Source organism: Pleurodeles waltl, chromosome 7 (assembly GCF_031143425.1).
Source record: "Pleurodeles waltl isolate 20211129_DDA chromosome 7, aPleWal1.hap1.20221129, whole genome shotgun sequence".
Lineage (NCBI taxonomy): Eukaryota > Metazoa > Chordata > Amphibia > Caudata > Salamandridae > Pleurodeles > Pleurodeles waltl.
In genome coordinates this window covers 149,850,394-149,877,141 of record NC_090446.1, presented here as the reverse complement: position 1 = coordinate 149,877,141, position 26,748 = coordinate 149,850,394, and the positions used below count along the sequence as shown (strand labels likewise).

Below are 26,748 nucleotides of genomic sequence, written 5' to 3'. Positions count from 1 at the left end.
AACTGAACGCAACAATATGTCGTACTTCACAAGTGGACATCCTAGATCTCAAAAAGAAGATATAAAAATATGGTAAATTTTTCCATATTCAGAGAAATTGCACTTTCAAAGATGATTATTTCTCAAATTCAGCAATTTTGAGTGATAAATTGATATCTAGGGGGCTATCCAAATAAATTAGTAGAAAATGTGATGAAAAGGACATGGTATGCTCCTCTTGAGTCTTTACTCACCCCCAGACAAAAAGATGAAGCTACTGTTCTTACCTCTAACCCTAAAGCAAACAAAAGAATATCATCCTGTGCAATTGGCGAATTTTGTCACCGTCTGAAATTCCGAAACCCATGGCTGCATTCGGGAGAGGAAAGAACTTGAGAGACCAGTTTGTGCGTGCTGAACGGAACATGCAGCGCCCCTCTGATTTACCTCAATTATTGGTGTTACCCCAATCAGCAGTCACCATAGATTTCAACAGCGTATTGCATGCCGTTTTAAGTCTGTCACTAAAAACATCATAGTGAATGGTACAAATATTCTTCAGTCCTTTTTCTAAAATTGTAATACGACAAATGTAGTTTACAGTGTAACACGTCCATGTGATAAAATATACATTGGCTAAACAACCCAACCTGTTAGAACTAGGATTTTGCAAATTCATTTGCGGATCAGATGCCGTACCCAGGGAGTCCCATTGGTGCATCAATATATCACAGTAAACCACAGAGGCTGTTATAAAATGGTCAGTGGTGTTTGTTGTAAAGCATGGTCTAGGAGTCAAATGTACAGCGACAATTCTAAATACGCAAGAGCCCAGAATGATGGAACAATTGAAAACAGTGACATTGGGGCTTAATGATGCTGATGAAATGTGGGTATTACACCAGGTAGTCAGCTAGTATTAGGCCAGTAAGATGTATGTGACATATTGCTTGTTATTTATGTACTAATGATTTAGTGCAATACAGGGATGTTATTAAAAAAGTATATGTCAGGTTGAGTTGATTTACCATTTTAAAAAACCCATCTCAGTAAGCTGGTACACGTATATACACTGTATACAAAATATGTAGATATCTTTTTTAATTCTCACTTGCTGTTTGTCATATTTTTCAAACAAATGTTTACATTGTAGCAGCTAATATCATTTCTAGTGCCTTCATATTGAATCACACAATGGTGGGCACATTGCTGAGTAATGTGTCCTTATTTTTTAATTTTTAACGCTATTGGTGTACTGTTAGGGGTTAGTGCCAAAAGATACTAATCAGTGTTTTAGTACATTGCATTTCTTAAATAGCGATTTCTATGAAGTCGCTATTTAAGAAATGTGAAATTGCATTTTCGTATATCTGGCTATAAACTATCAAAGGCATCACAAATAAAGGATTACAAAAACTGAGGCATATGCGTCCTTGCCAAGTGCTTCTCAGTCACCCAAAAAGTACAGATTACCAAGCAGTGAAAACTTTCTTCTTCAACACTTGCATGACTTAAAAAATCATGTCTAATCTCGTGGCCTGCCACAAATAAACAGTAGACGATCTCTCCAGGCTCGAAACACTGCTCACAAAACAATACTATTTGCTGGATTTAGGCATACTTGTTGAGGCAGGTTACTCCCATTTACATACATTTGCAATTGGATAGGGTGGGTCATGGGGTTAATTTGCATGTTTCCTAAATCCTATTTTTCTAGTTTCACTACACAGCTTCTGGAAAGATAATTTACCAGCCTGGTATTGTTTTCAGTACAAAAGAAACCTAGAAGCACAAGAAAACAAAAGGTACAAGTTGGGGGAGAATGTTGTCTCCCTTCCAACAACTATGTCCTTAATTTGAAGTTTGCATTCACTGTACAGGCGAAAATGGCATCATTATATATACACGGAGGAGACCTCAATGGAAACAGGGGAAGAACATGATACACAGGGCAAACTCAACCGAAACCTATTATATATATATATACACATATATATATATACTGTGTGTGTGTGTATATATATATATATATATATATCAGAAAGATGGATTTGGCGCATCTCTGTGTGACATCTGAGATAACTCGGATTTCTGAAGACTGCCCACCCATAGCCCTGCTTCTTTTTCCACAACAGTTCCCAGGTGCCTGCACTTATCTGGTGATGACTTTGAAAATACATAACAAACAACCTGTGCAGCAATGTGGTGTAGTTTCAATTAAAACTCAATCCACCCTACCTGACAGCACAGTCAGCGCATACTCCTAGCTATTAACTGGAAACAAGTCAGGGTATCATACCAGCCGATGTCTGCATTCCTTCAGGCAGCCCTACACTATACTCTGTGAACATTACTTATTACACAGCCACAGCACTTCCATGACTGCATGCACTGCCACAGCACCTTCAACGATGGATGTGCCCTTTTCCAATGTAATTTCCCATGGCCCACAATAGTGCTTCCCCAATATTGCAGAAGCCCCCAATACCATAGGTGCAACAAGTAAGCATAACAAGCATTTGTAATGCAATAGGTCTTGTATTTGCTTAAGTTAGAGCTATTGGCATTGTAAATTCATAACTGGACTTTTCTTGCCACATAAATTGGTCAACCCTGTCTCATAATTTTGTATTTTCTTGCCATATAATTTCACTGGCCCTGCAAATAACTAAAGCACTTCCATTTACCTTCTTCCTCATTCTGCAGCAAAAAATGAAAATGTTGCTATTTAGCATCTTAATTTAAATCTGGCATGCTAATTCCAGTAGAATACCACTTTCACCACCCAACCATCAGAGTTGCTGGCTAGCGAACACAATTCCCCAAAAAACAGACACAAGACTGCCACAGAGGAGTAAAGAGAAAAATAAACTAGAAGGGTCACCCAAACATATCAAGAGTGTTGAAACAGTCATAATGTAATAAGGATGTTAAATTGGCCTGAATTATGGTCATAATTAAAACAAAGAGAGATTATTAAAACATATACAATTATCATATAAACCTTTATCAGAAATAAACGTTAGGCATTAGACTATAATGCTCACAACAGCCCCTAGATAGCACCATAACAAAAATATAATTTTTAAGAAACATGGTCATGTAACCATATTGTTAGCCCCAAGAGGGGATAACCCCATGGAAAAAATACAGGAGAAAGTAATGCAGTGTAACTGTATACTTAGCCCCTAGAGGGCATTATTAGGGCTAGCAGGCCTGCTGACCTTTAAAACAAAACTTTTCCCAGCTGTAAAACAAAAGCTGTAGCCAAGAGAAAGCTTGAAAGTGAATGGCTGGAGAGGTTATTATTTTGGGGTCGCCACTAACGTAGTGTGGGGGCACAGTGGTGATGTAGAAAAAAAGAGCATTTTGAAGGTGGTCCCATTGTCCCAGGACCACCACAGGCTGAGTTATGAGCCAAAAATGTATGTAAATGTAATGCCCCGCTAAGCATTATGGTGTGAGTTTTCGTGCCTGCAAATATTATAGTATGTTGACTGCAATGCTGAGAACAGCCCCTAGAGAACACCACAATAAAAATTGCATTTGGAAGAAACATGGTCATGTAACCATGCAGTCAGCCTTTAAAGAGCATAACCACGTGAAAAAAAGAATGAAAGTAATACAGTATAAATATATATTTATCCCCCAGAGGACATAGTGCATAACACATTTCCAAGGCTAGCAGAACAATTACAATGATATTACAAACAAGGTCCATAAAACATAACTTCTCTCGGCTGTAAAACAAAAGTTCCAACCATGAGAAAGCTTAAAAGAATATTGAATGGTGGTGGTATTGTTATTTTGTAGCCCGCACTAACATAGTGTAGGGACCCAGAGATTATGTAAACAGAAAGAGCATATTGTGGTCACTGATTTGAAGGTGGTCCCAATGTCCTAGGACCACCACAGGTTAAGTTATGAGAAAAAATGTTTTGTAAAAGTAATGCCCTGCAAAGCATTATGGGGCAAGTCTCTGTGCCACAAATATTTTGATATGTGGATATGACTGTAATGCTTAGAACAGCCCCTAGAAGACCCCACACTGAAAATAACATTTGTAAGAAACATGGTCATGTAACTCTATAGTTAGCCCCTAGAGAACATAACTACACAAACAAATGGCAGTAAGTAATGCAGTGCAACAATATATGTAGCCCCTAGAGGGCATAGTACATTACACATATTCAGGGCTAATTTGCCTATAACAATAAATTACAAAGAAGGCCCTTAAAACACAACCTACTCTCAGCTGCAAAAAAAGGATCCAGCCATGAAAAAGGTTAAACAGATACTGAATGGTGGGAGAGGTTATCATTTTGGGATCCCCACTAACCTTGTGTGGGAACCCAAAGATGATGTAGACACCTCACATTGTTCTGAACGTTTTGCTGGTGGTCCCATTGTCCTAGGACCACCACAGGCTGAGTTATGAAAAAAAGTGTTTTGAAAACAAATGCTTGCAAAACATTATGTTAAGAGTTTCCTTAGTGCAGTGAATACTGTAGTATGGGCTCTCCTGCTGTACCAAGAGAGCCGCTTTCACTTTGAGGATTTCTGTTTTAGTAAAGCATTAAACAATTTCAAGTGTTTTAGAGGGAGAGCCACAAAAATGACTCCTGACCAGCGCTCTAATACCGCCGATCGAGTTCATGCTGTTGTGCCTGTTTGTGCTGTGAGTGCCATGACTGCCATGCAGCACAAAGGAGACAAAAGAAATAGTTATTTCACGCAGAAGTATATCGGCAATCATGCAATAATCCATGTAACAGGGGCAGTCTGCAGGGTGTGACAAAAACAGCCTCAAGTCTGGACAAACGTAAAGCACTTACTAGTGACATCAAGTGATTTTTGAAAGGCAAGCCCACGAACGTGTTAAAGTGGTGGGCGTAAGGTGGTTGTGGTTAAAAGCCCACAATACTTATAACAGGTCAAAGTACTTGTGCGCTCAACATAAAAGTGGTACTTACCTCGAGTGACTTGCAGGAAGGTGTGATCCATGGGCACTTTTTAGCACTGTATTCACATACTTTGCTCCAGCAACACTACACGTACTGCACACACATGGCCCACGAACATCAGGGCATGGATGGCATCATCTAGACTTTCAGCCAGCAAACGGTGCTGAGGCAACGCGACCAATACAGTGCCTGATCTGCACACCTCTTAAATAAGTATCCCTGGCCATTTGCCCCAGGATCTCGGATGAAAGCCACAAGTTTGTACTCTTTCACCCGCCCTAGACCACTACATTATACTGCACTCACAGCTGGAAACGTATTCGGTGAGTGACTGCATTATGGGAGTCATTTGTTGACCACACTTCATTGCAGGTTGCTCCTTTCAGCACATATCTTTCATTACATTGTGGTACACTCATTCTTTAAAGGCACTGCACTGAAGATGTGCAACCTGTTTCAGGATTTGCTAGACTAAGATTGTGTTAATCAAAGTTGTTTACAATTGCTGTCCTGGGGCTGAGTCTTACTACTGGCCCCAAAACTGAGCACCAAAGAACACACCTTTAGCATTTGACCCTCAGGGTAGTGAAGTTGAATAGTCCAATGTTTACTCAGAGAGTTTAACGTGTCAATCACAGAATATCTAGCCTTTGTAAATAAAATGTATTTTACTTGAATTGCACGTGCCATAATACTGTACATAAATGGTTCTGAAGTAATAAATCAAAAGGGAACAGACACATTACTTTTCACCGATTACTGTGGGAGGTAGCTTAGGCTACTCCAATGGGAAAATCTCCTGATACGTTTGTGCAGCTATCATCCCTTCAGTGTCTGCTGCTCCCTTCGGCAATCCACTTGGAATTCAGATGTCGAAGAATGGAGACTAGCTATTTTGGGGTCCTTTTCTGCTAGTCATCCTTGTGTGCCGAAAGAAGCCATTTCTTCTTGGCTCCCTTATGGTGCACATCACATTTTTGTTGTTGAGTTGTTACTGCACCAGTATGTGTCAGATCTCTTGGTGGAATCAGGCTCCTCAGTGAGCAGAGCACTCGCCATGGCATAGCTAGTGTGCTTCACGATGCCAGCACAAGTTACAGGTGAGCGGAGGCAGTATCAGCACCAGTCAAAGAGAAGGCTGTGAGGTAGCTGTGCTTGCACTTCCTGAATTTTGTAGCTTGGGAATCATCCTTGGGCGCAGATGCAAAATTCACCACCCAAAAACGTTGGTGCCACCCATAGCTCGCCTCCTTGTGTATGCCACGACCGTAATGGGGCTGTTCTTGGGCACTTTTGTTTGTCTGATACTTGGACCACATACTGTTGATTTCTACCAGTGCCTTGCTGTGATCAGTTGTCTCAGGGGAACATGGATAGACTGGATTTCCCAGGTACCCCAGTACATGAGGCCCCATGGCCTGGTCATACTAAAGCAGCATATGCATAGTGTGTGCAGTGCAGAGCAATGCAGGGGATCTTTCTCCATCTCAGTAGCATTCATTCTTTGTGTGCAACTTCCTTTTAGATGTCTCATTCTACAAGGATACTATGGCCCATATTTATACTTTTTGACGCAAACCAGCGCTGGCGCTGGTTTGCGTCACAAATTTTACCGCCGGCTAATGCCATTCCTACGCGTTATGCGGGTGCCTTATTTAAGGAATGATGTTAGCTGGCGCTGCGGACTGGTCTGAGTAAAAAAAAATTACTCAAACCAGACAGCACCGGCATAGGGGAAAATGGGGGTTGTGCGTAAAAAAATGGTGCAAGTCAGATTTGAGGCAAAAATCATGCCTCAAACCGGACTTACGCCATTTTTTGACGCACAACCCCCATTGAAATGACTCCTGTCTTAGCAAAGACAGGAGTCACGCCCCCTTGCCCAATGGCCACGCCCAGGGGACTTCTGTCCCCTGGGCATGGTCATTGGGCACAGTGGCATATAGGGGGCCCAAATTAGGCCCCCCTATACCACTTTAAAAAAAAAATATATATACTTACCTCAACTTACCTGTACTTACCTGGGATGGGTCCCCCCATCCATGGGTGTCCTCCAGGGGTGGGCGAGGGTGACAGGGGGTGTCCCTGGGGGCAGGGAAGGGCACCTCTGGACTCCTTTTATGGTCAGAGACCATGGAAGTGAGCCCACAGGTCCCTTAACGTCTGCCCTGACCCAGGTGTTAAAAAACAACACACATCAGGCTGTGCGCCGTTTTTTAAGGCCTGCCCCCTCCTGTGCGTCAAAATGACGCGGGAGTATAAATAAGGCGCACAGGCCTTAAAGTCATGCCCCTATGTTGTTGTCGGGCCGTCATTTTTGAGTGCACTTTATTGTGGGGCAAGCATTCTGTGAGTGCACGCCACCAAGAGCCGCTCAGTTGCAGTACTCTGTAGAACATCGACGCTGTTCAGGTGCACTAAAAGGAACTCATTCTTTGAGTGCACTTCACCCGAGCTAACCTATTCTTCACATGTACTTTTTTTTGTAAGATCTCATTCTTTATGTGTACTATGTTGAAGGGCAGTGCTCCTTCGAATTCACTGCTCTCTAAAGCACTCACACTTCGGGACCTGGAGTCGAGGGTGCACAGCTTGATGTGCTGAATTCTGAATGTGAGCTCTCCTGCTTTCAAGTTCGTCTTTCTCCGTATGCCCTTGTGATGCACACTCTTATGCTTTTCACGACTTTGAGCTGCTTTATCCTGCATACAGTGTGGCTGCCAGCATGTGGTTTGAAGACTATCCTAGAATCATGATTATGTATTTCCTTTCTTTCTTTGGTACGAGTTAAGTATTCTTCAATTCCAAGCTCTGGGGTGTTTCATATTTACCATGTTCTCACATAGCCACATATAGCACACGAAGTGCAAATACTTCATGAACCAGAATATGATAAAAGGCCCAGCAAGCTTTCATAAAGTCCAGCAGGTAAGTAGAGCACAAGTTCTGAATAGTCAGCAATGGCACAAGTTAAGGTCCAGCAAAACATATACGGTCACTTATCGGATCTGGCTTGAAGGTGTAGGCAGGTGCGGCTCCTTTGCACTGGTGAAGGAGCGTCACCCCACTGGCTTAAGAGCCAGGAGCTAAAAAATAAAACAATATTTTATAATTGTTTTATTTTACAGCAGCTGGCTCAGTCAGCATGTACAGGGAGAGGCTGGGCTGGGCCACGGGAGGGGAGGAGTGGAGTGCTTTAAGTGCACGTGTCAGTTTGGTCAGCTGTCTTATGCAAGCCAAATTGACATGCGCACTTAGGTTTCTCCAACCCAGCTGTGCTGCACAGCTGGGTTGGAGAATCTGCATAGGCTCCAATTCACTGTCTATGCAGTGTACACAGTTGCTCAGAACAATCCTGGCACTGCTCTCATGGTAGGAGCAAGGGGGCCGGCAGAAGCACAGGTACTTTTTTTTATTAGTAGCATTATTATTTTATTGGCCCCTGACCGCCCCTCCTATGAGATTTGTGGTGGCCGCTGCTGGGTGTAACGGTTAATTGCATAACCTATTGTTCCTAATGCTTTAATATATAAAAGAGTGGGGTCTGGCTCCATGTAGAAATGTATTGATTGTCTAGGGAATCATTCCAAGTATATTGGAGTCAGGGTCGGTCTTAGGGAAGTGCGGTTGCACTGAGCGCTGACCTGGATTGGGGGGCACTGACCTCAGGGGGTCGCTGTGGTTAAAAGCACCTGCTGAAAAGTTCCTTGCGCGTCTAGCCTTCAGGAAGCAATTAAAATTTCAAGATACCTCTTGTGATTAATGTTCCTGCTAGGGGTAGAGATGGCAGTTTTTTCCAGTGGCAGTTTTGACTCACCATAAAGTAGCACAGAGGGACACTATGCCTGCCGCAAAGAATAAAACTATATTTTCTGTGGATACGGCAGTAGATTAGAGAAGTCAGCCTTTGCAAGTGCCTTAAAACCAATTAAATGAATGTGCAAGAGGAGCTATGGAGGGATGATGGGCACTTTTGCTGGGTGGTAGAGAGGGTCTATGAGGATGTAGTCATGGGATTGGGTGGGGGGTGCCAAAAAAGATTGCTACACCAGGTGCCACCACAGCTAAAGCCGTTCCTGAGTGGAGTACTTGCACGGCAGTGCATTATGGACTGTATTACACCACACTTTACGTATTTTAACTCATGGATGTATTTAGATACAGAATACAACTTTTTTTTCACTGCTTCAAGGTTTTTTTAAGTTTCCAATCAGACACTTAAAGTGAAGCCAGGCATATTAGCTTTGCCAGTGCTGGTTTCGGAAGGTGGCTGTAAATCAACCCATTACTTTAATGTTCAAAACGTAGTATAACAAGTGGAGCAAGCACAAAATAACATAATAATAAAATGAAAGCAAAAAGAGATGGCAAGAGAAACCTCTCAGCTCCTCAGTACTTCATAGGCTGGCATTGGGTGAGCTGGGCATTGCTTTCCTGAGCCCCAAACTTCTCACTGCCCTGGTTGAGAAGACCTGAAAAAATATCATGTATAGCCAGTACTTAGGTTAAACACAGAGCTACTTGCAGTATGCTATTCAGTGACACAGGATGATTATATGTTTTACATGTTTGCAACATCATCCACCATATGCTGCATAATTTGCAGATTTAATTAAAACAAATTGTCACTTGCTTAAACGGATCAAATAATCTTATAAAAGGCCATATGTGGTGCCTCGTTGTGGATGGTCCTATGCAAAGGTTACCTGTCAGCTTTGAGATTGCTGTATTTAGGAGTTAAACTATAAGAATGAGGTGAAAACTTTACCCAAACAGTAGCACCGTGTGTTAAAATGATAAAATAGCGAGCTCATACTGTAACCGGATACAGAGCACCATGCCCCCATACGCTGCCAAAGTTTGTCAACCGTGCCGCATAATTTGGTCATCTATTAATGCTTTGTCCAGTGGGCCTGCTTATACATTGCTAACTGAAGCCAAATAGAATAGCCAAGCAGTGTTAATTTGCATATATAGGTTTTATTTAGAGCATCACGAGAAGAGTAAGCATGTTTGACAACATCTAACAGTGCAAAGACATCATTCACTGTGTTTGCAAAGCCCCCTTACTGTGAGTGGGAATTAATGATTCACTATTGTGCAGTGCGCCAGTCTGTCAAGGTTCTGAACCACAGCCTGACCAGGGTTGCTCACCCTTGGGAGGTTGGGGTGTGAACCCCTGCTCAAACTGTCTGTTTGAACCCAGCAGGAGTAGGTGAAATCTTGGCCCTCTAAAGATTGTGCAATTACTGCTCAGGTCCCATTCTTGTCACTTGGGTATGCTTTTACTCATTCAACACTATTTCTGCCTGGTGTATGTCACCGTGTGGATTACTGGACCATCTCTAACCTCTTTTTAGATGTAGACACGCACAGCATCCCGCTGCCCCTACGCTAGGCTGGTGCGTTGTACCTGCATGTATATTTTAGTCTTACAACTATTGTAATATGCATGTCTCCCTCTCACATACGCTCACCCATCACAATGCCAAGTGCTGCATCAGTAAACACAATAGTTGTGCCTCGGTGGTCATCCTGCATATCCTGAAAACATTTCCCATACAAGCTAAAAATAAAAGCAGTTCCCTTCCTACCACACACCCTAGATGGTATAGCTTACTATCTGTGGAGGTAAGCCCTTTAGGCTTGTTTATTCCTTTTTAAAACAGGACGACAAGTACCAAACTTTGAAAGAAAAAAACCTAGACTGGCACAGTACATTACACATGGACCTGGGAAGCTTTGCAACTATGCTCTGCAACCCTTTTAGATCTTACTTAGTGCCTTGGGGGGTGGGTAAAGTGAGAACTGTGCCACACCCTGCATAGCTCTGTGGGTCAACAGAAGAAATAAATAACTTCATAGTGAAACTGGACGGCCTGCTAGACTGTACAGCATTAGTGGAGGGGGAGACAGCGCTGCCTGGGATGTGGATATCTTGTCTATCACAGTCTTAACTCTATCAGTGTCAATCCCCAAGAAGGAAAATGGGGTGAAAAGGCCCTCGCCCTTCTCTGGTGCCCCTGCCATTTCCTGTGAACAAAACATGTTCTGGAATGTTTTGAATGACTTATGGCATACCTCCAACCCCTCCCTTCCACAGAAACAAGATGTCCAAATAATGGGTACCATGCACAAAGCACTCTGCTTCCAGCACAGGTTCCAAACAAAATACTGACGCGTTTCAACACTCCACCACATTACATATCACATAAGTCAACATTTATCAAACTAATAGCTCCCCTTGGCTTGCTATCAAGGTGATAACTCACTGAGTTACCCTCTGGTTCTGACTGGTGATGGACCATCCATAACTTCTTTGTTTTTTTAACACTAAACCAGGGGACTCTCCTCAGATAGTAGAAAAACATTTTATGGAATGGGCCTGCGATCCTTCCCAGACTTCGTTCTTTCTCACTTTTTTTTGTCTCTTGAATTCCGGAACTCTCGGCAACTTTAGGTGGTGTAGGTTGTTTGCCACAGTAGTATGTGAAAACTCAAATTATAAAAAATAAAAAAACAGACACTAGCAAACCTGGAAGCAGGAATACCACCTCTTCCGTGTTCTTGGGACCCTCGCCACCTTCTTTTTCCTTCCCTGTGCTCTGGTCCCACTCCTTAAATCTTGTTTCCTCCTTGCTTCTTTAACAGTTACCAGTTGTCGTGATCCTTCTAAATGTGCAGCCAGCCCCCAGTTTTTTTACTGAAAAGAAGTGACTATGGTGTGATGGCAGTAGTGTGACACCCTGCACTGACTTCATTGATTCAGCACGATACACTGGCCATAGCTGGAATTGTCTTATTTTAAAGTGGTAGCACAAACAACATTTTTTGGTCGTTTTCATATTCTCGATGAGCACCCGACCACCCACATAGAGGTGGTGCATCATAACTGGATGAGCTGGTGTATCCTTCGCAGCCAACATCGGTATTCCTAATGTTCTTTACTCCAGTTGGCTGAGATAGATTTCTCTTTATGCTTCCTAAACCTCTCAAATACATAGACATGCTGCACACATTGATATATTACCAAAATACTAATCTTGTTACCTAGCATTTAGTCTTCTCAGCTCTTCCTGAGATTTGTCCAAGCCCCTCACCCTTAACAAGAGGGTCATCTCGGTTAACCCTAACATCCGCTTCAAGAAGATGCTCTACAGCTATTTATCGGGTTTCAGGTGGAAGGTCGTCGGTGGTCTTCTCAGTTGTCCCCACATTGCAACATGCTTCTTCCTGTCCTGCCCCCTGAAATTCCTAAGTTCTAGGCACTTTTTACTCTAGTCTTGTGACTAGTGCTCTGTCAACTTTCAGCTCTAGCCATCGTGTCCTCCAGAGCTGCTTGCAAGGCAGGTTCAAACCACACAGTGTGTTCTTGCCTATGTGTCCCAGCTACCGTGGCTTCTCCCGTCCCCGATATTGTTTGCTATCCATAATTTCCTCTTGCAACTTTTCTTTGCTTTTAGCAAGATACCTGCCTCCTTCTTGTGCTGCTTTCTACAGTGGCTGTAATAGGAACTGTGGAGCAGTGCTCCTCTTGCACCTACTCTCTTTACTTCTGGTCTTACTGCTTCTCCATCATTTCCTCTGATGCTCACATCGTCACCCGTTCCCTGTGCATCCTCACTTCGTTAACACTGTACCCACATAAGGCTCCCCATCATTCACGAAGAGCTCCCTGCTAGTGTTCCCGCCCTCCCTTGAGTTTCTTCTTTTCGTCTTACAGCTCTCATCCTCTCAATGGTGGTCTGTGCTTTCCCTTCACCGTCCCAGTCTCTTGAACTCACCTCCCCCACTGGTTCTCCCTCTTGCCTCGTTATTACTCCCTCATCCAACTACCCTGCTTGTGTGAAACTGTCAACTGCTGTGCTTTAGCCTGCTTCTCTCCCCTTCATGCTTGCTCCCCTACTCTACTTCTTTCACCCAAAATTCCCTCACTAAATCCTCTACCCCGTCTGAATCAAAAGCGATCCAGATTCTCTTCTCCTGAGGACTCAAAGCATTTCAGGAACTCCAATTTCTCCCTGTTGTCCAATTCCCACCTTTGGCTCTCAGACTGTACCCCCTATATCTTCCATTTTTCACCCTCATTTTCCTCTCCTTAGTCAACAACTATGCCTTCCTCCCAAGGCACTTGTTCATTAACCCATGCTTCCAAGCCCCTTGTTCAATTCATCACTAGATATCCTTTGCTTCGCCTACACCTACCTTATCGCCAATCCCCAACCGCCTCGCGCGACAGCCACCCCGCTGGCATCAATGTGGACCTCAGGCACATCACACACTACATTTTTGGGCCCGTTGGAGAATGTTTGTGCTTATCCATGAATCAGAGATTGCGACTGAAGAACATCGGACATTGTTATTCGCACTATCTGATCGGAAATCAGAGGTCACCACTACAGAGCATCAGACACACCTGTTCACCCTAACCGATGGCACTCTTAAATTCTCCTTCACTTAAAGTATCTTTAGACTTTAACTTCGGTGTTTATTGGAATAAAACATACATAGCGCTATTTTATTTTTTCCACAATGGATTATACAGCAGGCTTTATTTACTAGGCAAGTCTTCACTTTTTTTTACGAAGAAGGCAGCGCTTTCAGTCTTCATACCGCTAAAGACGTAAGTACTCCGCGCACTTGACACTTGTGAGGTAAATTATCCAGGCATCCAGTAATCATTCCGTGCATTCCTCTGCGTGGCCCCTCTGACAAATTGCTCTTCTTTTAACAAGGACATTCGTTAAGGGATTTCCCCTCTGATGAGGTAGCTCTTCTGCAGTTCCTCCTGTCGGCCATGTGCTGACCTCCCTTTCTAGGAGTTGATATCCATAAAAATGATCGCAGGTCTCAAAGCCTGCAACATAACTCACTGAGAAGGTTCTTAGCTTGTCAAGACTGTTTTACCTCCCTTTACACTCTTTCTACAGCCCCCGCAGTCTTCTGCGCAAATGCAATCACCACTGGAAACTCCTTTTTAACGCACTTTCCACAAGAACTACGGCCTGTACTTATACTCCTTTTGCGCTGAATTTGCTTAATGTTTTTACGCAAATTAGTCACAAACTTAACTCCATATTTATATTTTGACGTTCGACGCGTCTAACGTAAAAAAATAGGAGTGTGCACCATTTTTTAAATGCGTGTACCTACCTTTCATCAATGAGAAGCAAGGTAGGTGTTCCTCTCCAAAAAATGGTGCTAAGCATGCACGGGTGGGAGGAGGGGCTAAATAATGGTGCTAAGCGTGCTTAGCACCATTATTTAACACCTGCATTAGGCCAGCAATTAGGGGACCTGTGCACCCATTTCCATGGTTAAACATGATGGAATGGGTCCACAGGTGCCCTCCCCAAACCCCAGGAACACCCCCACCAGAGGGACACTGGAGGATGGGGGAACCCCGTCCCATGTAAGTTCAGGTAAGTATTTTTTAAATATATATTTTTATGCCATCAGGCGCCCTAACTTTGGCACAGGTTGCAATGGCCATGCCCAGGGGACACTTGTCCCCTGTACTGGCCATTGGGGTGATGGGCATGACTCCTGTCTTTCCTAAGACAGAAGTCATGTTTTTGGTGGTTGTGCGCCAGGAAACAGCCATGTCTGGTTAGAGGCTTTTTTTTTTTTGCTAGAGTAAATTTTTTACAAACAACTCCCTCCATCCCTACCGCCTATCATCTTTTTTTAAGATGCTAGCCCAAGTGTACCGCCAGTTTGCGCCATTCTATTAATACGGCACCCGGCTGGCGTTGTAAAAGGACACAAGCCGGCGCTACACTTTTTTTTGCGTCCGCACAGTTTTGCAATAAAAAGTATAAATTCGGACCTACATTTCTCAACCAGCTAAGGAAGAATTGTGTGATGCAGTAAAGATGACACTACAGTTTAACTTCGATTGGAATCACTGTCCAAACAAACTCGTTCTTAATAATAACTTTTATTATTTACTGTTTGGTATTGCACTTCTGCCGGTTCTAGTGGCTGTATATAATAAGTTATCATTATTAGTTAATTAATAGATGCTCGTTTTGCCACCTTCATAAGGATGGAAGGCTGAGCATTCCTTGCAGGATTCAGTCTTGTGACCTCCCATTCATGGTATGTTCAAACTGCAACCTCTTCCAGAATAAAATGAATACATGGATGGCTGGGACTGAATGAAAAAGTACTGAATGATAATTGCTGCCATGCTTGAACAAGCACTGACACTATAGAGGCCGCATTTACACAGACCACAAGTATGCACAGCCCACTACAGCAGCACTTCTTGCAGACACACACTGACAGACATGCAAAGCGACCACCATCCCACTATTCACAAAGACCAATACTACCTCTGCTAGGTATACCCAACCTAGTGCGTCAGCAAAAGGCAACCAAGATGAAGGTTCACAACGCTATATCCAGTTTTGAGTAAAAGTATTTCTTTTAGCACGTGAAAGGCCAACATGTGTTTCCCGACTACAATGTTGCTTCTTCAGGTTTAACGTTTAACAATATCATCAATAAATGGCCTGGACCCAAGTAATAACCATCCACAGCGTCACAAATCCAGATAGAATCCTAATTTGTGACACCGTGGATGAATACTACTTGGCACTAGGCCATTTAATTCGCAAACACCTATTGGAACTTTTATCTGCACTCGAAATCTTACACGTAAAGGAAACAGGCAAGTGGCACAGTAAGTGTTGGAAAGTACACAAAAACTCCTGCTTCTCATGGCAGGGTTGGGATACGGGAAGATGTATTTCGAGGTCCGCACAAACCAAGAAAAGACAGTCATGGAAATCTACGCCAGTTGTAGATTCCTGGAGTTCTCATCCTCACTGCTCACCCTCTTGACAAATACAGGCCGATAATCTGCAGGATTAAGGGGCATATTTATATCTTTTGGTGCACACTGCACTACCGCCGGCGCAAAGGGTAGGCTAGCATTGAAAAAAATGGCATTACCCGGGTGGGGGTGGCGGTATGGGAGAAGGGGGTTTTGCACCAAAAAAATGTGTTAGGCAGGTTAGAGTTAAAAAAAAAAAATACTCTAACCAGCCTAGCGTCATTTTCTGACACAAAACCATCCATACCACATGACTTCTGTCTTAGAAAAGACAGGAGTCATGCCCACCACACCAATGGCCAGCACAGGGGACCAGGGTCACCTGTATGGCCATTGCACCCAGTGCCATGTAGGGGGGCCCATTTCAGGGCCCCCTAGGCACTTTAAAAAAGAATAAAAAATACTTACCTGTACTTACCTGGGATGGGGTCCCCCATCCTCCGCTGGTGTGGGTGGGTCCCTGGGGAAGGCACCTGTGGGCTTATTCCATGGTGTTCCACTATGAAATAGGCCCACAGGTCCATTAATGCCTGCCCTGACCCAGGCATTAAATAACGGTGCAAAGCGAGCTTTGCACCATTATTTGACCCCCTCCTCCCTCGTGCGTGATTTTAGCACGTGGGATAAATATGGTGCTAAAGCCATGGTCATTTTTTGCACAGGAACGCCTACCTTGCATCTCCTTGACGTAAGGTAGGTTTCCACATCCCAAAAATGACTTTAACTCCATAACTTTAGCGCTAGACGGGTCTAGTGAGACAGTATAAATATGGAGTTAGTTTTGCACTGCATTTGCGTTAAACACAAATGGCGCAAATTGGGCACTAAACAAGTATAAATATGCCCCTAAGCGTGCTCTGGCAGATCGGATTTTTTGTGTGAAATAGTTCCTTTGCATCCCTAAGGAGTATGGGGATTTTTGGCCATGTTCCACGTGCGCTTATTCACTCTTTCCTGCCTTTTTTTGGTATTAAGTGCACGTGCTAAAGTGCAAACAAGAAATGGACGTGTTACTATGACATTGAGAGAGTTCAATGCCCCTCTAAGAGCAGCTCACCATCCAGTCTTGTCTCGCTGTTTTTCTCCATCTCTCTCGCTTTGTTTCTTCTTCTTCACCACCACCCAACAGTTAGCAGTAAAAAAATTAAATAAAAATAACACTTTGGGTGAAAATGTAGTCGAGTAAAAAGGTAGACCTGGAATTCTAGTTTAATAATAAGTTCATAAAACAAAAACATATTTGATAATTGACTGGCTTTCAAGCGGGGGTGCAGAACATTCCATGTTTGTCCTTATAATTCGGAGCTGAGCAGGTAAACAGGGAACACATAGGAGAACAAGTTATGAAAACAAGAGGACTCTGCAAAGTGTAACATATTTCTGGGGCAGAAATGCTGCCTGCAGTGTACCTGGTGTAGAAGGAGAACCGAACTTTGTGCACTTACTTTCCCAGGCATAACCACTAGCTCTCTGTATTGTGAAGGAAGATTTATTTGGTCGAAATGTTTTTATTTATTATTCCAGCCTAAATAATCCCAATATAGACTTCTAACAAGTACCTACCATACCTTAACATCAAGTGCTGTGACTCATGTAGCTGATCACTTCCAGTGTTACTGCTGGTCACTGCAGTGCCACCACACTTGTTACCACAAGCCATTATGAGGTACTTAGAGATACAAGTATACTATTTATTATGTTATGTTACCTGCATTTGTAGAATGTTTTACTACCACATTCCTGGTTCTGTAGCTCTTTTGGACTCTGGGTGTCATTTAAGGTTCTGGTGCACGGACTGACTGGAGTCTGACACTGTATTTGGTTGTGTTTCAAATGCTTTAGAGATGCGCCAAGTTGTACAGGGGTCGGGGAGGCTCATAAAAGACTAGGGTATTGTTTAGTGATGGATTATACTGCGTTGTGAGCAGATGGATCTTGTTGTGGATTTGTGTGGAGTATTATGTGTATGGATGTATATGCTAAATGGCTTTACTGTTTATTTTATTCTGCTAGGGTGTATGGTTGTTAATTGTTCTGGTCACTGAGAACCTTATAGCCTATCTTTAGGAAAGTGCCCCTTTATGACATGGGCACCTCCACTTTTTGCCTGGTATTAATGCAATTTTTGACGGAAAGTGCACTGGAGTCCTGCTAACCAGGTCCCCAGTGCAAGATCGCTTTCCTTAAAACTTGGAAATTGTTCCCCAACTGACAATACCTTTACCCCCCCTGTAAGTCCCTAGTAAATGGTACCCCTGGTGCCTAGATTCTGGTTACTAAAGAGGGACCCCAAGGCCTGCAGCATGTATTGTGCCACCCTCAGGGACCTGTCACGTAGCACATGTAGACTGCCATTGCAGGCTGTGTTTCTTGGTACAGCTAAAAGTGAAAACACGAAACAACACACAGCCTGTGTGCCATGTCCCCTAACAATGCATGCGATATATGTAAGTCACCCCACCACAGGCCTTACAGCCCTAAGGCAGGGTGCATTATATTACAAGCAAGGACATATGTAAGAGCAGATATGCCCCTGCTATGTCTTTGTTGATTCTTAGATGTGATGAGTAAACAGGGAAGCCATTTTAAGTACATGTGCTGGACACTACAAGATCCACAGCTACAGGATGACTTCCCTGAGAAAATAGGGATGTTTGTTATCAAACACCTCAGCTTAATAAACCCTCACCCATGCCAGTGATGGATTTATTAATACATGCACTTAGAGGGCACCTTAGAGGTCCTTCCTGAAAACTTACCATCTACCTGGGTGCGGATTGACTAGTTTTAACCAGCCTGCCACCTCCAAACACAAGTCTGACCCCAAGGGTGAGAGCCTTTGCTCTTGGGATAGTCATAAACCAAGCTTGCTCTGGGAAAGGTATTTATGCACCTCACCCAACAGGATGACATGCGACTCTACATTCCAAGGCCAGGGGCTTCAAAGAAGCCTACCACCCTTGGTATGCAGATCTGACTTCACTCTAAGGAGAGTGGCTAACCCCCCCTGCCGCAGGGCCCATTTAGCACCAGGACAGGAAGGAAATTTAGTGTCCAACTCTTAGGTTAGAGAGTGTTCTGCCTGATGTGTACATAACATTTGGAAATCTGCCATCTTTGTGTTGGCATATTTAGGAACTCTGGGACAGGGTTATGCCTCTTCCCACATGAAGTGGTCATATAGGATGTGTAGTGACCCCCAGGGTAAGTAGCCCTTTGGCTACTACCTTTCGCTCCCTAAAACACCCCTACAACCAGTATTAAGGGGATCCTCTGGCACCAGGAAAGGTGATTTCTGCTGACCTACGAAGAAGAAGGACACCCAAGAGCTGCAAAAGCAAAGACCGAGGGAGAAGCACCTGATGTGGCCCCAGCCCTGCCAACCTTTCTGCTGTTTCTGCTGATTTATGTGAAAATCAACTCATCCTGCAAGCTGCTATGGCTCAAAAAGCTTGGAAGGCCAGCCTGCCTTCAACAAAGACCCAGGAACTCCTGTGGAGCAGCAGAGTTGCTTCATTGCATCTTGCAGGCTCCCCAAGAGACCTGAGAGGATTCAGAACCGAAAACACCAAACACATGAAAGCACCCCTGCATGTGTGCTGCCTAGCCTGCCTTCAACAAAGACCCAGGAACTCCTGTGGAGCAGCAGAGTTGCTTCATTGCATCTTGCAGGCTCCTCAAGAGACCTGAGAGGATTCAGGACCGAAAAAACCAAACACATGAAAGCACCCCTGCATGTGTGCTGCCTAGCCAGAGCAGAAGTAGGCCAACAGTGGCAATGCCAACCCCCAGCCCTGCAGAAACAAAGTCCACCTTGGACTTGCCCACTGTGGACCCTCCAAAATCGCATGCAGACTCTGCACGCAAGCCCCATCAACCTTTGAGCGCTTCAAGTGAGAAAAACCCAATGCCTCTGCATACATCGCCCCGGCCTGTGAAGACGAGGCCTGAAGGTGTCCCCTCGTCCCTGGACATCTCAAGATTGGAACCCACTTGTTGGATTCTCCTGACTGGATCCCCAGTCCTCACCTTCAGCATCTTTCCGACCGGACCAATTTCCATAGAGAAACATTGGGCACCTGATGCTGTACTACACCTCTGCACCCGGCTGCCCCAGTGCAACCCCGTGTGACCTATTGGTGTGATCCTGACCCTTGCCAATACTTACTTAAAGTCCAGGAAAGTGGCCTTGTAAGTTGCTGTATTGTACCTGTTTTGCCACTTTGTTTTTCCTCCATAGGATAAAAATTCAGCTTGCAGAAATTGCAGTGTCAACTTTTCAAAACTGTAAAGATTTTTCTTGCAAAATGGACTAACCTGATCATATTGATTCCGGTGCTAAAACAATACATAAAGATACTTGATGTTTTTGTAATTTTGTGTGGATCTCCTTCTTGAATCATGTCTCATTTATTGACTGTGTATTTGCAGATGTCTAACACTCCTCTCTGATAAGCCTAAGGCTGCTTGACCACACTACCCCCTAAAAAGAGCACCTTGGGACTGCTAGAGCAAGCCCCTTCTCACTAGTAAGAGAACCCCTGGACTCTTTACACGATATATCTCATTTTGATATATTGTATAAAAAGCCAGCTTCCTACCATATCACTGCTAGACACACTGATATTGTCACTATTACTGAGGTAGCATCATGACAAGTATTCTGGAGCTGACAAAGATCTTAGATGTTTCCTCTAGAATATCCACCGATACCAGGTCTTATCACAAGATAGTATCACTAAAATCTCTCCATATGTCCTATCATGCATAATAAAGGCATGTGAGCAAATATGAATTAAAATGCCCTTTGTCACTATTGCTTAATAAGTACCAATGGGCAACAAAGGCTTCCAGTGCACCTGTCTCAGGGTTCCTTTTGGAAATTACAAAATTGCGGCAAAAACACAGTACATATGTAGGACATTAATACAAGGAGTCTTTAGGCGTATTCTTGCTTTAAAAAACATTGTGTTTGTCAACAGGAACATAAAATCTGTTTATGAAGAGATTGTTGGTAGCTTTAGGAACTCTGGGACAGGGTTATGCAACTTCCCACATGAAGTGGTAAGATAGGGTGTGTAGTGACCCCCTGGGTAAGTAAGCAATTGTCAATCATTCCCTGAGGTGCTTAATACTGTGCCACCCATTGGGCACCCATTGTTTGCATTGAGTTGCATGTCAAAGATCTCCATGCCCTTCACTACTTAGTTACAGCTGTAATCTGCAGGCTGTTCAATACGCCACTGTTAAGCAAAAAGCGTATCTTTTTCTTTTTCAAACTGGAATCAACTATTTCTCCATCAGAGGCCCATGTTGACCCACACTGAAAGCATTTATTTGCTGAATTTTTCTCACAGGACACCAGACACGATGATTTACAGCACATTTTTCCATCGTTAATTTTTCAATCATTAAAAAACTACTTTAAATTCCTCACGTACATACATTTCTGTCTAGAATGTGAACTAAAAAGCAGGGGAACGGCGTAAAAGTATAGGAGCCACCGATTCAACACAAAATGTATGGAATTGCTGCCTTAATAGGAGAAACGAAATCGCTGTGCGCGCAGGGGTCTCCAGTGACGCTCTCTGTGCCTATAGTCGAATTCCTTCTTCTGTACGGGACTGTTATATTTTGTGCCTGCGCTTCATAAAACGTTAGCTTAATAATAACTTGGTCGGATGTTGTTCTAGAGGGATCCTGTATTAGTAATATTACAGCATCGACATGGTTACTCAGATGCAGATTAGAAGCGGATGGTCGCGGGGATAGATAACATTTAGTTGATCATTTCAAAAATAGTTAATTGAGCATGCTTTCTGACCGGGTCCAGATCACAAAATACTGTGCTGTTCTGTGTGAAATTTGGGGATATCTATTCACATTGACTTTTTAATTGTGTTCGGTTGCTTTTAATGTGAGAGGAACTAAAGAATATTCATGAAATAATTTTAGCTTGAAGGCATCAGAATCTAGCACTCTGAACTGTTTTATAGTTTCAAAAGATAGGAAATGAAATTAAATCTCTTGGGATTGGACGATCATTTACGTGAATCATCTGAACTGATGCGATTTCATCTAATAATCTAAAGTCCACCCTTGAGTGTACTCTGGTTCTTGAAACACGGAGCCTCATTTCGTAATATTTACTGCCCGTCCACATAAGCCTTAGGTGTTGACATATAGAAGATAGTTCTCATGCAGGGAGGGATTACACAAATGTCTCTCTGCCTGCTCTCTTAAGGAGCTTGTAGCAGTATCATCTCAGCCTGGCCATCCCTAAAGGATTATTTAAAAATTGTTCTGCTCCACAAACATGGATCATACTGTCTCCTCTACATTATTTGTGCTTCCCCTTCATCAACCATAACCGAGCAGGTCTCAGAGGTACCTGCCAATGCTATATGCTCATACCGCAGAAAATTAGACTGGTAAAATGATGGTGCAATGTTGGGTGGTGTATGAGTGTTTACTGTTGGCAGTGTAATACGAAACAACGTTACAGTACTGACCGTGATAGCAGGTGGAACCGTACAAGTCAGACAAATTCTGCTTGCCCATGCTCCAGCAGGGGATAACTATCAGACAGAGATACCAGTGACTTTTATATAATGGGCAGCAGTTATCTACCACCAGGGGACAGGCCTGCCTACCAGTGGGGAGCGTCAGCTACATATTTGCCTAATGGGATCCAATATATCTTGCCCAAAAATGGACATAACTTCAGATTTCCTATTTGGAAGGTGTACCAAAACTCCGATAGAATGAACAAGTAGTCCACACCTGGAAACTGGCTGCATTGATGCAGAAGATTTTAAGCATTTCCTAGAAAGCGATTTAGACCTCTGACATCATTTGCTATTTCCACCCCTATAGAAAACTGGCCGTCTGGCTGGACTCTCGTTATGTCACTGGGGTTGTGGCACCCTCTTCTGGTTGCAAAAGCAAACTAAGTCAATATGGTCCATCAAAAGAAAATTCTCTAGATTATGATCCTTGTAGGGGTCATAGGCACTGAAGTAAACTGTGAAGACTTAACACATCATAAACCAGGTTTAAGAGAAACTTTAAGATATCTGCATTTATCTAAAATGTATATAGTGTGTGTAGGAAAATGGCCCTTGTTGCAGTTACCCCTTCCCCCCATACTTTTGCCTGATATTGATGCTGACTTGACTTGAGAGTGTGCTGGGATCCTGCTAACCTGGCCCCAGCACCAGTGTTCTTTCCCTAAAATGAACCGTTGTTTCCACAATTGGCACACCCCTGAAATACAGATGGTACCAAGGGCCCTGTGACCAGGGAAGATCCCTAAGGGCTGCAGCATGTGCTGTGCTACCCTAAGGAACCCCTCACTTAACACATGCACACTGCCAGTGCAGATTGTGTGTGTTGGTGGGGAGAAAAGGGCAAATTCGACATGGCATCCCCCTCAGGGTGCCAGGCCCACAGTACACTGCCTGTGGAATAGGACAGTCACCCCTCTAGCAGGCCTTACAGCCCTAAGGCAGGATGCACTATACCATAGGTGAGGGCATAGCTGCATGAGTACTATGCCTCTACAGTCTCTAAGTCTATTCTTAGACATTGTAAGTGCAGTGTGGCCATATTAAGCATATGGCCTGGGAGTTTGTCAAAACGAACTCCACAGTTTCATAAAGGCTACACTGAATACTGGGAAGTTTGGTATCAAACTTCTCAGCACAATAAACCCCCTCTGGTGCCAGTGTGGGATTTATTAAACAATGCACACAGAGGGCATCTTAGAAAAGCCCCCTGTATTTTATGCAGTCCTTCAGTGCAGGACTGACTGGTCTGTGCCAGGCTGCCCCTCAGAGACAAGTGTCTGACCCCATGGGGTGAGAGCCTTTGTGCTCTCTGGGGCCAGAAACAAAGCCTGCACTGGTTGGAGGTGCTTCACACCTCCCCCTGCAGGAACTGTAACACCTAGCCGTGAGCCTCAAAGGCTCCGGCTTCATGTTAAAATGCCCCAGGGCACTCCAGCTAGTGGAGATGCCCGCCCCCTGGACACAGCCCCCACTTTTGGTGGCAAGTCCAGAGGGATAATTAGGAAAAAACAAGGAGCAGTCACCACCTCAGCCAGGACTACCCCTAAGGTGTCCAGAGCTGAAGTGACCCTCCTTGCAGAATCCTCCATCTTGGTTTGGAGGACCAGGACCAATAGGGTTAGGAATGTGCCCTCTTCCCAAAGGGAGTGTGCAGAGGAAGGTGTAGCAACCCTCAGGGACAGTAGCCGATGGCTACTGCTCTTTGACCCCTAATAAGACCCCTAAATCTTGTATTTAAGGGCTCCCTGAACCAAGCTGGTCAGATTCCTGATGACCTCACAAGAAGAAGATGAAGGACTGCTTAGCGGAAACCCCAGCAGAGAAGGAAAGGAGACACAACTGACTTGGCCCCAGCCTTACCGGCCTGTCTCCTGCTTCAAAGAACCTGCAAAAGAAAAGCATCCTGCGGGTCCAGCGACCTCTGGAAAACCTCCAGAGGACTGCCTGCATCACAGAGGATCAATAACTCCCATGGACAGCTGCCCTGTCCAAAGAAGACCAGAAGAAGAAACCTCTGCTGAAGGACTCCCACCTCACTCCAGAAGCATGAGTCCTAACCACTCAGCACCTGAGTCCAGGTGGCCCAACCAACGAGAGAGGACCCACAGGCGAAGGTGACCAAGTGCCCACCCTAGGTTGACCTCTCAACCCCTCCACGATAACATCTGCAGAGGGAATCCCGAGGACCTCCTTTACCGCGACTGACCTGGACGCAGATAACCCACGCCAAAGGACCCACTGCACCTGCAGCCCCAAAGCCTTGGAGAAATCGACACCCGGTGCAGCAATGAGCACCAGACGGCCCTCTTCCCTGTCTGGTCAGTGGTGTGCCCAAGACACCCCCCCTAGACCTCGGCTGCAGGGCAGCGCCTGAGTGACCCCCTGGGGTCCCTCATAGAGTTTCATTGGAAACCCAACACCCTGTTTGCCACCTGCACCCGGCCCCCCCAGTGCCGCGGAGGGTGTGGGATTGGTGCCTACTTGGGGCTCCTTTAATCCCCCCGGTCAGCCCTCCGAGCCGCGGGAACTTACCTGCTGGCAGACTGAATTCCGAGTACCCCCTGTCTCCACGTTAAAATAGCTCAACTTTGACCTCTGCACCCGGCCGGCCCCGTGTTGCTGGTAGTGGGTGCTTGGGGTTCACTTGAACCCCCAACGGTGGACTACCTATAACCCGGAGACTGGAACTGTAAGTTGTGTAGTTACCTCTAAAACTGTACTTTATTTTCTTCCCCAGGAACTGTTCCGAAAATGCAGTGTCCACTTTTAAAATAGATATTCTCTGTTTTCTTAAAAACTGTTTACTTGACTAAAGTTACATTGATGCCTATGCTAAGTACTCCCCTGCAACAGTATTTACTTCTGAACTGAGTCTTGTGGTTCTAGTAATAAAGTAACAAAAATATATTTTTCTATATAAAATCCTATTGGTCTGTAGTTAAGTCATTCAGTGTGTGTTTCTTCTGCTGCTTGTGTGTCTACAACAAATGCTTAACACTACTCTCTGATAAGCCTAACTGCTCGACCACACTACAACAAATAGAGCATTAGTATTATCTATTATTGCCTCTGTCAAGCCTCTTGGGGAACCCCTTGACTCTGTGCACACTATAGCACATTTTGATATAGTATATACAGAGCCAGCTTCCTACAGTGTGCTATTGTAAACATATATAAATTGCACAGAAACTGCCATTATTGGAACTTTTTCAGGGTTTCCAAGCAAACAGGGGTCACTGGGCTCAGATTGTAAGAATCAGAGCCTTTTACCACTGGTATCCTGGTGCTTTACCCTTATTAAGCCCAAATTGATCACCAAGTACCTTCCTTTAGCACAAGTCAGAATAATTGCCGTCTTGGGGGAATTAGTGGGTAATGTACATGTGTAGCTCCCGTGGGTCCTGTTGACCCTTCTGATGACTTTGCAGATAGATCAGCGTCAAAACTGATGTTTCCTGTTTCTCTTCCCTTGCCCCTGGATATCTCACCCCCTTGTACAGGGCCTTTCTGTCCTCATTGGTTTGGTGCTAGGGCAACGTAGGGTCTCAGAGCCCTCTACATCATACAGATATACTAATGAAATGAATCATACAAGTGCATAAATCATTTTACAGCAAATGTTATATAAGAAAATGGGGTTTACAAGGTATACGAGTCTTTTAGCATCTATACTGAAGGGCAATACGTTAAGAGTGCTTGTTATAGAGTAATACAAAGTCCGTTTTTAAAACATGTGTGGGGTCTACAGAATGCAGTGGTTGGAGTAGTCTATATTAATGCGTCTTCATCACTACCCCAAGGAACCCATTTGAAGCAACCTTCGTTAAATGAAAGACTGACAGAAAACCAAAAAGGTTCTTTCAGTTTGTATGCAGCTCATTGAGGCCTTTTCATAACTCCCTCTGCTATATGCCAAGGATTGCACTTATGATCTGCTGGGAACAGAAGGAACTCTGTGACAAAAGCAGTAACTCACAGAACTATCTACGTAATATACAAATCCGCGAACTGCATGTTACGTTACGCTTTGCAGCAGGCACATTAACCCTCTATGATATTTTATGATGAGCTAAACTATCTATACTGCACACAGATCTCCCCATACTGCATGTGGGACATTGTGGGATGCACAAACGTCTCTGCTGCAAGCCCCCCCAGCCCATAAGCTGTACTAAAATTGTCTGTTTGTGACACGTAAGTCAAGACAGAATCAAAACAGACTGTCATTGTTGCGAGTTTCTTTGGGGTATGTTTTTTAAATAAATTTATAAATTGACGATTCTCCTGCGGTTTATCAAATTAACCACGAAGTTCTCCCGCTTTAGAGCTAACTCAAGTGTACATCCAGTAAGTGAATCACTGCTCCAAAGTTGCAGCGTAAACCACAATCCAGTCT

The 26,748-nt window shown here is 44.0% G+C and overlaps 1 protein-coding gene across 1 annotated transcript in view; it reads left to right on the top strand.

Moving 5' to 3' along the window:
* The window catches only part of EDN3 (endothelin 3), a 306,240-nt gene that overhangs the window by 223,856 nt on the left and 55,636 nt on the right, over positions 1-26,748 (top strand). The gene's annotated exons all lie outside the window — the stretch shown is intronic.